The following is a 12,500-nucleotide window of genomic DNA, read 5'->3' on the forward strand; positions in this document are numbered from 1 at the left end:
AACTGACACCGCTAGCCAAAAAATGTTCTGAAAAACGAGTTCCCGAAAATCCCCGGGCACCCCGCCAACCCCCCCTGCCAGAAAATGCAGGTGTCCACCTCGGCGGGGTGCGGCCCGGTAGTCCTACCGAGAATGAGGCCTGGGGGGCCCGCAAAACGGGTCAATCGCAACTCCATGCGGGCTACCGGCGGCAACTCATTAACCAGCCTCCGGACACTTGTGCCAGAAAATGCAGGTGCCCACCTCGGCGGGACGGATCCACCAACCTCTGCGGGAAACCATGCACCGAGCCTGGCGACCGCCGACCGGATCTGACTTCATAGACTTCCGTCTGTGCTCACATTTTTGCTCTGCGGGCACAGGGAGCCTCCAAGTCGGCAGCACAACCGCACCCTCGGGTGCTGGCTTTTCACTGGTTCACCATTTACTGCCGGCTCACACCTGGGCCACCCTCCCGTGGCCAGAGCCTGAGCCTAGTGCGGCTTAATCTCCCACCGTGCCCCGTTTGATGGACCCTCTCTGCGGCCAGAGGCTAAGTCAAGTTCGGCTAACTCTGCCACCGTGCCCGTCGTCTGGACCATCTCTCTTGCCAGAGACTAAGTCCAGTTTGGTTAATGATTTACCAGAGCTCCGTTCAGCGCGGCCGATGGTCTCAACCATTCCTGCCGCCGGCGGAGCTCCACCCGGGGCTGCAACCGGGTGAGGTCCGGGGCCCTCGGTCGTGCCCGTCGGCTGGACCATCTCTCTTGCCAGAGACTAAGTCCAGTTTGGTTAATGATTTACCAGAGCTCCGTTCAGCGCGGCCGATGGTCTCAACCATTCCGGCCGCCGGCGGAGCTCCACCCGGGGCTGCAACCGGGTGAGGTCCGGGGCCCTCGGTCGTGCCCGTCGGCTGGACCATCTCTCTTGCCAGAGACTAAGTCCAGTTTGGTTAATGATTTACCAGAGCTCCGTTCAGCGCGGCCGATGGTCTCAACCATTCCGGCCGCCGGCGGAGCTCCACCCGGGGCTGCAACCGGGTGAGGTCCGGGGCCCTCGGTCGTGCCCGTCGGCTGGACCATCTCTCTTGCCAGAGACTAAGTCCAGTTTGGTTAATGATTTACCAGAGCTCCGTTCAGCGCGGCCGATGGTCTCAACCATTCCGGCCGCCGGCGGAGCTCCACCCGGGGCTGCAACCGGGTGAGGTCCGGGGCCCTCGGTCGTGCCCGTCGGCTGGACCATCTCTCTTGCCAGAGACTAAGTCCAGTTTGGTTAATGATTTACCAGACCTCCGTTCAGCGCGGCCGATGGTCTCAACCATTCCGGCCGCCGGCGGAGCTCCACCCGGGGCTGCAACCGGGTGAGGTCCGGGCCCTCGGTCGTGCCCGTCGGCTGGACCATCTCTCTTGCCAGAGACTAAGTCCAGTTTGGTTAATGATTTACCAGACCTCCGTTCAGCGCGGCCGATGGTCTCAACCATTCCGGCCGCCGGCGGAGCCCCACCCGGGGCTGCAGCCGGGTGAGGTCCGGGCCCTCGGTCGTGCCCGTCGGCTGGACCATCTCTCTTGCCAGAGACTAAGTCCAGTTTGGTTAATGATTTACCAGACCTCCGTTCAGCGCGGCCGATGGTCTCAACCATTCCGGCCGCCGGCGGAGCCCCACCCGGGGCTGCAGCCGGGTGAGGTCCGGGCCCTCGGTCGTGCCCGTCGGCTGGACCATCTCTCTTGCCAGAGACTAAGTCCAGTTTGGTTAATGATTTACCAGACCTCCGTTCAGCGCGGCCGATGGTCTCAACCATTCCGGCCGCCGGCGGAGCCCCACCCGGGGCTGCAACCGGGTGAGGTCCGGGCCCTCGCTCGAGGGGAAGGCACCCCCGGCCGCGGCCGGTGCCCAGGCCGCCGCTTTTCCGACGGCCGAAAAAGTCGGAAAAACGGCCGAAAATCCGGGGAAATACTAGCCCAATCTGGCCGAACGGCCGTCGGGGCGGCGGGCCCGGTGCGGTCCCGGCAGACCTGGGGGCTCGAGCGGGGCCCTGCTTCGATTTTCCTCCTTCAATGCAGCAAACTCAAAACTGGTTAATGAGTTGCCACATGTCATTGCCATCGCCTTCCTGCTATTCTGCAGGTACCCCGCCAACCCCCCGTGCCAGAAAATGCAAGTGGCCACCTCGGCGGGGTGTGCCCCGGTAGTCCTACCGGGGAAGGGGCCCGGAGGCCCCGCAAAACGGTTCAATCTCAACTCCATCCCCACTTCCGGGGGTAACTGGTTAACCAGCCTCGGGACTCCCCTGCCAGAAAATGCGAGTGGCCACCTCGGCGGGACGGATCCGCCGAGCTCTGCGGGAAACCGTGCACCCTGCCCCGCCACCACCGACCGGATCTGACTTCATAGAGCTCCGTGCGGCTCCCATTTTTGCTCTGCGGGGCCAGGGAGCCTCCGAATCGGAAGGACTACCGCCATCGCGGGTGCATCACTGCTGCCGGGTGGCCACGGCCTGCCAGCCCTCACCTGGACCCCCCCTCCTGCGCCAGGGGCCAAGTCCAGTTTGGTTAATGAGTTACCCGAGCTCCGTTCAGCGCGGCCGATGGTCTCAACCATTCCGGCCGCCGGCGGAGCTCCTCCGGGGCTGCAAACGGGTGAATTCCGGGCCCTCGCTCGAGGGGAAGGCACCCCCGGCCGCGGCCGGTGGCCAGGCCGCCGCTTTTCCGACGTCCGAAAAAGTCGGAAAAACGGCCAAAAATCCGGAGAAATACTAGCCCATTCTGGCCGAACGGCCGTCGGGGCGGCGGCCCGGTGCGGTCCCGGCAGACCTGGGGGCTCGAGCGGGGCCCTGTTTCGATTTTCCGCCTTCAATGCAGCAAAGTCAAAACTGGTTAATGAGTTGCCACATGTCATTGCCATCGCCTTCCTGCTATTCTGCAGGTACCCCGCCAACCCACCGTGCCAGAAAATGCAAGTGTCCACCTCGGCGGGAACACCTCCGGTAGTCATGCCGCCGAAGAGGTCCCGACGGCGGCATGAGGGGGTCAAATCCATCCCGATGGGGACCGACGGTTCTTTTTAAAAACGCGTTTTTTCGCGATTTCAACGGCCGGGCCGCCTCGCCCCGGGTCGCCACGACCCCGAACCGCCACCCGCCGGTCGCCGAAGCCGATAGAGCGCCGCCTACCGGTCATCAAATAATTGGTTAATGAGTTCCCCCGAAGTTGGTTAATGTTTTCCCGGCTGTTGCTTAGTCTGATCCCCGCAGCTCCTGATACTAAGGGCAGCTGCTTAATGTACTGCCCCCTGTTGGACAATGGCTTCCCCGCCGTTGGTTGATGCTTTACCCGCCTCTGGTGGATGTTTTCCCGAAACTGGTTAATGAGTTCCCACGAAACTGGTTAATGAGTTCCCACGAAGTTGTTTTCCCCGCTGCTGGTTCATTTGCACCCCGCTGCTCCTGATACTAAGGGCAGCTGCTTAATGTGCTCCCCCCTGTTGGACGAAGGCTTCCCCGCCGTTGGTTGATGCTTTCCCCGCCTCTGGTTGATGTTTTCCCGAAACTGGTTAATGAGTTCCCCCGAAACTGGTTAATGAGTTCCCACGAAACTGGTTAATGAGTTCCCCCGCGGTTGGTTGATCTTTTCCCGGCTGTTGCTTAATCTGATCCCCGCTGCTCCTGATACTTAGGGCAGCTGCTTAATGTACTGCCCCCTGTTGGACAATGGCTTCCCCGCCGTTGGTTGATGCTTTACCCGCCTCTGGTGGATGTTTTCCCGAAACTGGTTAATGAGTTCCCACGAAACTGGTTAATGAGTTCCCACGAAGTTGTTTTCCCCGCTGCTGGTTCATTTGTACCCCGCTGCTCCTGAGACTAAGGGCAGCTGCTTAATGTGCTCCCCACTGTTGGACAAAGGCTTCCCGGCCGTTGGTCGATGCTTTCCCCGCCTTTGGTGGAGGATTTCCCGAAACTGGTTAATGAGTTCCCCAGAAACTGGTTAATGAGTTCCCACGAAACTGGTTAATGAGTTCCCCCGCGGTTGGCTGATCTTTTCCCGGCTGTTGCTTAATCTGATCCCCGCGGCTCCTGATACTAAGGGCAGCTGCTTAATGTGCTCCCCACTGTAGGACAATGGCTTCCCCGCCGTTGGTTGATGCTTTCCCCGCCTCTGGTTGATGTTTTCCCGAAACTGGTTAATGAGTTCCCACGAAACTGGTTAATGAGTTCCCACGAAGTTGCTTTCCCCGCTGCTGGTTCATTTGTACCCCGCTGCTCCTGATACTAAGGGCAGCTGCTTAATGTACTTCCCCCTGTTGGACAATGGCTTCCCCGCCGTTGGTTGATGCTTTCCCCGCCTTTGGTGGACGTTTTCCCGAAACTGGTTAATGAGTTCCCACGAAACTGGTTAATGAGTTCCCACGAAGTTGTTTTCCCCGCTGCTGGTTCATTTGTACCCCGCTGCTCCTGATACTAAGGGCAGCTGCTTAATGTGCTCCCCCCTGTTGGACAATGGCTTCCCCGCCGTTGGTGCATGTTTTCCCCGCCTTTGGTGGAAGTTTTCCCGAAACTGGTTAATGAGTTCCCACGAAACTGGTTAATGAGTTCCCACGAAGTTTTTTTCCCCGCTGCTGGTTCATTTGTACCCCGCTGCTCCTGATACTAAGGGCAGCTGCTTAATGTGCTCCCCCCTGTTGGACAATGGCTTCCCCGCCGTTGGTGCATGTTTTCCCCGCCTTTGGTGGAAGTTTTCCCGAAACTGGTTAATGAGTTCCCACGAAACTGGTTAATGAGTTCCCCCGCGGTTGGCTGATCTTTTCCCGGCTGTTGCTTACTCTGATCCCCGCTGCTCCTGATACTAAGGGCAGCTGCTTAATGTGCTCCCGTCTGTTGGACAATGGCTTCCCCGCCGTTGGTTGATGCTTTCCCCGCCTTTGGTGGACGTTTTCCCGAAACTGGTTAATGAGTTCCCACGAAACTGGTTAATGAGTTCCCACGAAACTGGTTAATGAGTTCCCACGAAGTTGTTTTCCCCGCTGCTGGTTCATTTGCACCCCGCTGCTCCTGATACTAAGGGCAGCTGCTTAATGTGCTCCCCCCTGTTGGACGAAGGCTTCCCCGCCGTTGGTTGATGCTTTCCCCGCCTCTGGTTGATGTTTTCCCGAAACTGGTTAATGAGTTCCCCCGAAACTGGTTAATGAGTTCCCACGAAGCTGTTTTCCCCGCTGCTGGTTCATTTGTACCCCGCTGCTCCTGATACTAAGGGCAGCTGCTTAATGTGCTCCCGCCTGTTGGACAATGGCTTCCCCGCCGCTGGTTGATGTTTTCCCCGCCTTTGGTGGAAGGTTTCCCGAAACTGGTTAATGAGTTCCCCCGAAACTGGTTAATGAGTTCCCACGAAACTGGTTAATGAGTTCCCCCGCGGTTGGCTGATCTTTTCCCGGCTGTTGCTTAATCTGATCCCCGCTGCTCCTGATACTTAGGGCAGCTGCTTAATGTACTGCCCCCTGTTGGACAATGGCTTCCCCGCCGTTGGTTGATGCTTTCCCCGCCTCTGGTGGATGTTTTCCCGAAACTGGTTAATGAGTTCCCACGAAACTGGTTAATGAGTTCCCACGAAGTTGTTTTCCCCGCTGCTGGTTCATTTGTACCCCGCTGCTCCTGAGACTAAGGGCAGCTGCTTAATGTGCTCCCCACTGTTGGACAAAGGCTTCCCGGCCGTTGGTCGATGCTTTCCCCGCCTTTGGTGGAGGATTTCCCGAAACTGGTTAATGAGTTCCCAGGAAACTGGTTAATGAGTTCCCCCGCGGTTGGCTGATCTTTTCCCGGCTGTTGCTTAATCTGATCCCCGCTGCTCCTGATACTAAGGGCAGCTGCTTAATGTGCTCCCCACTGTTGGACAATGGCTTCCCCGCCGTTGGCTGATGCTTTCCCCGCCTTTGGTGGACGTTTTCCCGAAACTGGTTAATGAGTTCCCACGAAACTGGTTAATGAGTTCCCACGAAACTGGTTAATGAGTTCCCCCGCGGTTGGCTGATCTTTTCCCGGCTGTTGCTTAATCTGTTCCCCGCTGCTCCTGAGACTAAGGGCAGCTGCTTAATGTGCTCCCCCCTGTTGGACAAAGGCTTCCCCGCCGTTGGTTGATGCTTTCCCCGCCTCTGGTGGAAGATTTCCCGAAACTGGTTAATGAGTTCCCCCGAAACTGGTTAATGAGTTCCCACGAAGCTGTTTTCCCCGCTGCTGGTTCATTTGTGCACCGCTGCTCCTGATACTAAGGGCAGCTGCTTAATGTGCTCCCCCCTGTTGGACAAAGGCTTCCCCGCCGTTGGTTGATGCTTTCCCCGCCTCTGGTTGATGTTTTCCCGAAACTGGTTAATGAGTTCCCACGAAACTGGTTAATGAGTTCCCCCGCGGTTTCCTGATCTTTTCCCGGCTGCTGCTAAATCTGATCCCCGCTGCTCCTGATACTAAGGGCAGCTGCTTAATGTGCTCCCCCCTGTTGGACAATGGCTTCCCCGCCGTTGGTGCATGTTTTCCCCGCCTTTGGTGGAAGGTTTCCCGAAACTGGTTAATGAGTTCCCACGAAACTGGTTAATGAGTTCCCACGGAGTTGTTGTCCCCGCTGCTGGTTCATTTGTACCCCGCTGCTCCTGATACTAAGGGCAGCTGCTTAATGTGCTCCCCCCTGTTGGACAATGGTTTCCCCGCCGTTGGTGCATGTTTTCCCCGCCTTTGGTGGAAGGTTTCCCGAAACTGGTTAATGAGTTCCCACGAAACTGGTTAATGAGTTCCCACGGAGTTGTTTTCCCCGCTGCTGGTTCATTTGTACCCCGCTGCTCCTGATACTAAGGGCAGCTGCTTAATGTACTCCCCCCTGTTGGACAATGGCTTCCCCGCCGTTGGTGCATGTTTTCCCCGCCTCTGGTTGATGTTTTCCCGAAACTGGTTAATGAGTTCCCACGAAACTGGTTAATGAGTTCCCCCGCGGTTGGCTGATCTTTTCCCGGCTGTTGCTTAATCTGATCCCCGCTGCTCCTGATACTAAGGGCAGCTGCTTAATGTACTCCCCCCTGTTGGACAATGGCTTCCCCGCCGTTGGTGCATGTTTTCCCCGCCTTTGGTGGAAGGTTTCCCGAAACTGGTTAATGAGTTCCCAGGAAACTGGTTAATGAGTTCCCACGGAGTTGTTTTCCCCGCTGCTTGTTCATTTGTACCCCGCTGCTCCTGATACTAAGGGCAGCTGCTTAATGTGCTCCCCACTGCTGGACAATGGCTTCCCCGCCGTTGGTTGATGCTTTCCCCGCCTTTGGTGGATGTTTTCCCGAAACTGGTTAATGAGTTCCCACGAAACTGGTTAATGAGTTCCCACGAAACTGGTTAATGAGTTCCCACGAAGCTGTTTTCCCCGCTGCTGGTTCATTTGTACCCCGCTGCTCCTGATACTAAGGGCAGCTGCTTAATGTGCTCCCCACTGTTGGACAATGGCTTCCCCGCCGTTGGTTCATGTTTTCCCCGCCTTTGGTGGAAGTATTCCCGAAACTGGTTAATGAGTTCCCACGAAACTGGTTAATGAGTTCCCCCGCGGTTGGCTGATCTTTTCCCGGCTGTTGCTTAATCTGATCCCCGCTGCTCCTGATACTAAGGGCAGCCACTTAATGTGCTCCCCACTTTTGGACAAGGGCTTCCCGGCCGTTGGTTCATGCTTTCCCCGCCTTTGGTGGAGGTTTTCCCGAAACTGGTTAATGAGTTCCCACGAAACTGGTTAATGAGTTCCCCCGCGGTTTCCTGATCTTTTCCCGGCTGTTGCTTAATCTGATCCCCGCTGCTCCTGACACTAAGGGCAGCTGCTTAATGTGCTCCCCACTGTTGGACAATGGCTTCCCCGCCGTTGGTTGATGTTTTCCCCGCCTTTGGTGGACGTTTTCCCGAAACTGGTTAATGAGTTCCCACGAAACTGGTTAATGAGTTCCCACGGAACTGGTTAATGAGTTCCCCCGCGGTTGGTTGATCTTTTCCCGGCTGTTGCTTAATCTGATCCCCGCTGCTCCTGATACTTAGGGCAGCTGCTTAATGTGCTCCCCCCTGTTGGACAATGGCTTCCCCGCCGTTGGTTGATGTTTTCCCCGCCTTTGGTGGACGTTTTCCCGAAACTGGTTAATGAGTTCCCCCGAAACTGGTTAATGAGTTCCCACGAAGTTGTTTTCCCCGCTGCTGGTTCATTTGTACCCCGCTGCTCCTGATACTAAGGGCAGCTGCTTAATGTGCTCCCCCCTGTTGGACAATGGCTTCCCCGCCGTTGGTGCATGTTTTCCCCGCCTTTGGTGGACGTTTTCCCGAAACTGGTTAATGAGTTCCCACGAAACTGGTTAATGAGTTCCCACGGAGTTGTTTTCCCCGCTGCTTGTTCATTTGTACCCCGCTGCTCCTGATACTAAGGGCAGCTGCTTAATGTGCTCCCCCCTGTTGGACAATGGCTTCCCCGCCGTTGGTGCATGTTTTCCCCGCCGTTGGTGGCAGTTTTCCCGAAACTGGTTAATGAGTTCCCACGAAACTGGTTAATGAGTTCCCCCGCGGTTGGCTGATCTTTTCCCGGCTGTTGCTTAATCTGATCCCCGCTGCTCCTGATACTAAGGGCAGCTGCTTAATGTGCTCCCCCCGGTTGGACAATGCCTTCCCCGCCGTTGGTTCATGCTTTCCCCGCCTTTGGTGGAAGTTTTCCCGAAACTGGTTAATGAGTTCCCCCGAAACTGGTTAATGAGTTCCCACGAAGCTGTTTTCCCCGCTGCTGGTTCATTTGTACCCCGCTGCTCCTGATACTAAGGGCAGCTGCTTAATGTGCTCCCCCCTGTTGGACAAAGGCTTCCCCGCCGTTGGTTGATGTTTTCCCCGCCTTTGGTGGACGTTTTCCCGAAACTGGTTAATGAGTTCCCCCGAAACTGGTTAATGAGTTCCCCCGGGTTGGCTGATCTTTTCCCGGCTGTTGCTTAATCTGATCCCCGCTGCTCCTGATACTAAGGGCAGCTGCTTAATGTGCTCCCCCCGGTTGGACAATGCCTTCCCCGCCGTTGGTTCATGCTTTCCCCGCCTTTGGTGGAAGTTTTCCCGAAACTGGTTAATGAGTTCCCCCGAAACTGGTTAATGAGTTCCCACGAAGCTGTTTTCCCCGCTGCTGGTTCATTTGTACCCCGCTGCTCCTGATACTAAGGGCAGCTGCTTAATGTGCTCCCCCCTGTTGGACAAAGGCTTCCCCGCCGTTGGTTGATGCTTTCCCCGCCTCTGGTTGAATTTTTCCCGAAACTGGTTAATGAGTTCCCAGGAAACTGGTTAATGAGTTCCCACGAAACTGGTTAATGAGTTCCCCCGCGGTTGGTTGATCTTTTCCCGGCTGTTGCTTAATCTGATCCCCGCCGCTCCTGATACTAAGGGCAGCTGCTTAATGTGCTCCCCCCTGTTGGACAATGGCTTCCCCGCCGTTGGTGCATGTTTTCCCCGCCTTTGGTGGACGTTTTCCCGAAACTGGTTAATGAGTTCCCACGAAACTGGTTAATGAGTTCCCACGAAACTGGTTAATGAGTTCCCCCGCGGTTGGCTGTTCTTTTCCCGGCTGTTGCTTAATCTGATCCCCGCTGCTCCTGATACTAAGGGCAGCTGCCTAATGTGCTCCCCACTGTTGGACAATGGCTTCCCCGCCGTTGGTTGATGCTTTCCCCGCCTTTGGTGGACGTTTTCCCGAAACTGGTTAATGAGTTCCCACGAAACTGGTTAATGAGTTCCCACGAAGTTGTTTTCCCCGCTGCTGGTTCATTTGTACCCCGCTGCTCCTGATACTAAGGGCAGCTGCTTAATGTGCTCCCCCCTGTTGGACAATGGCTTCCCCGCCGTTGGTGCATGTTTTCCCCGCCTTTGGTGGAAGTTTTCCCGAAACTGGTTAATGAGTTCCCACGAAACTGGTTAATGAGTTCCCCCGCGGTTGGCTGATCTTTTCCCTCCTGTTGCTTAATCTGATCCCCGCTGCTCCTGATACTAAGGGCAGCTGCTTAATGTGCTCCCCACTGTTGGACAAAGGCTTCCCCGACGTTGGTTGGTGTTTTCCCCGCCTTTGGTGGACGTTTTCCCGAAACTGGTTAATGAGTTCCCACGAAACTGGTTAATGAGTTCCCACGAAACTGGTTAATGAGTTCCCCCGCGGTTGGCTGTTCTTTTCCCGGCTGTTGCTTAATCTGTTCCCCGCTGCTCCTGATACTAAGGGCAGCTGCTTAATGTGCTCCCCCCGTTGGACAATGGCTTCCCCGCCGTTGGTTGATGTTTTCCCCGCCTTTGGTGGACGTTTTCCCGAAACTGGTTAATGAGTTCCCCCGAAACTGGTTAATGAGTTCCCACGAAGCTGTTTTCCCCGCTGCTGGTTCATTTGTACCCCGCTGCTCCTGATACTAAGGGCAGCTGCTTAATGTGCTCCCCCCTGTTGGACAAAGGCTTCCCCGCCGTTGGTGCATGTTTTCCCCGCCTTTGGTGGAAGTTTTCCCGAAACTGGTTAATGAGTTCCCAGGAAACTGGTTAATGAGTTCCCCCGCGGTTGGCTGATCTTTTCCCGGCTGTTGCTTAATCTGATCCCCGCTGCTCCTGATACTAAGGGCAGCTGCTTAATGTGCTCCCCCCGGTTGGACAATGGCTTCCCCGCCGTTGGTTCATGCTTTCCCCGCCTTTGGTGGAGGTTTTCCCGAAACTGGTTAATGAGTTCCCACGAAACTGGTTAATGAGTTCCCAGGAAACTGGTTAATGAGTTCCCCCGCGGTTGGCTGATCTTTTCCCGGCTGTTGCTTAATCTGATCCCCGCTGCTCCTGATACTAAGGGCAGCTGCTTAATGTGCTCCCCACTGTTGGACAATGGCTTCCCGGCCGTTGGTTGATGCTTTCCCCGCCTTTGGTGGAAGTTTTCCCGAAACTGGTTAATGAGTTCCCCCGAAACTGGTTAATGAGTTCCCACGAAACTGGTTAATGAGTTCCCACGAAGTTGTTTTCCCCGCTGCTGGTTCATTTGTACCCCGCTGCTCCTGATACTAAGGGCAGCTGCTTAATGTGCTCCCCCCGGTTGGACAATGGCTTCCCCGCCGTTGGTTCATGCTTTCCCCGCCTTTGGTGGAGGTTTTCCCGAAACTGGTTAATGAGTTCCCACGAAACTGGTTAATGAGTTCCCAGGAAACTGGTTAATGAGTTCCCCCGCGGTTGGTTGATCTTTTCCCAGGCTGTTGCTTAATCTGATCCCCGCTGCTCCTGAGACTAAGGGCAGCTGCTTAATGTGCTCCCCACTGTTGGACAGTGGCTTCCCCGCCGTTGGTTGATGCTTTCCCCGCCTTTGGTTGATGTTTTCCCGAAACTGGTTAATGAGTTCCCACGAAACTGGTTAATGAGTTCCCCCGCGGTTTCCTGATCTTTTCCCGGCTGTTGCTTAATCTGATCCCCGCTGCTCCTGATACTAAGGGCAGCTGCTTAATGTGCTCCCCCCTGTTGGACAATGGCTTCCCCGCCGTTGTTTGATGTTTTCCCCGCCTTAGGTGGACGGTTTCCCGAAACTGGTTAATGAGTTCCCACGAAACTGGTTAATGAGTTCCCCCGCGGTTGGCTGATCTTTTCCCGGCTGCTGCTTAATCTCTTCCCCGCTGCTCCTGAGACTAAGGGCAGCTGCTTGATGTGCTCCCCCCCCCCTGTTGGACAATGGCTTCCCCGCCGTTGGTTGATGCTTTCCCCGCCTTTGGTGGAAGTTTTCCCGAAACTGGTTAATGAGTTCCCACGAAACTGGTTAATGCGTTCCCACGACACTGGTTAATGAGTTCCCCCGCGGTTGGCTGATCTTTTCCCGGCTGCTGCTTAATCTCTTCCCCGCTACTCCTGAGACTAAGGGCAGCTGCTTAGTGTACTCCCCGTTGTTGGTTCCTGGCTTCCCCAGTGTTTTGCCTGCCGTTGGTTCATGTCTTCCCGATATTTCGTTCATGTTTTCCCCCGAAGTTGGTGAATGTTTTCCCGGCTGTTGGATAATCTGTTCCCCGCTGCTCCTGAGACTAAGGGCAACTGCTTAATGTACTCCCCGCTGGTGGTTAATGGCTTCCCCGGTGTTTGTTCAACCCCCCGCACCCGCGGTTAGGGTTAGGGTTCGGGTTAGGGTTAGGGTCAAGGCACAGGCAGAAACACGCCCTTACTACACACTCCATGCTCACAAGCACTCCACATTGACTCTCCACGCCCGCACAGGCGCCCCTCACGCCGGCCACACTTTCAAATTGCTCCGTTAGGGTTAGGGTTAGGGTTAGGGCTAGGGCTAGGGCTCGGGTTAGGGTTCGGGTGACGGCTACGGTTAGGGTTAGCGCTAGGGTTAGGGTTAGTGTTAGGGTCAAGGCACAGGCAGAAACACGCCCTTACAACACACTCCATGCTCACAAGGACTCCACATCGACTCTCCACGCCCGCACAGGCGTCCCTCGCGCCGGCCACACTTTCAAATTGCTCCCTTAGGGTTAGGCTTAGGGTTAGGCTAGGGTTAGGGTTA

This window comes from Mustelus asterias, unplaced genomic scaffold, assembly GCF_964213995.1.
Source record: "Mustelus asterias unplaced genomic scaffold, sMusAst1.hap1.1 HAP1_SCAFFOLD_2536, whole genome shotgun sequence".
Taxonomy (NCBI): domain Eukaryota; kingdom Metazoa; phylum Chordata; class Chondrichthyes; order Carcharhiniformes; family Triakidae; genus Mustelus; species Mustelus asterias.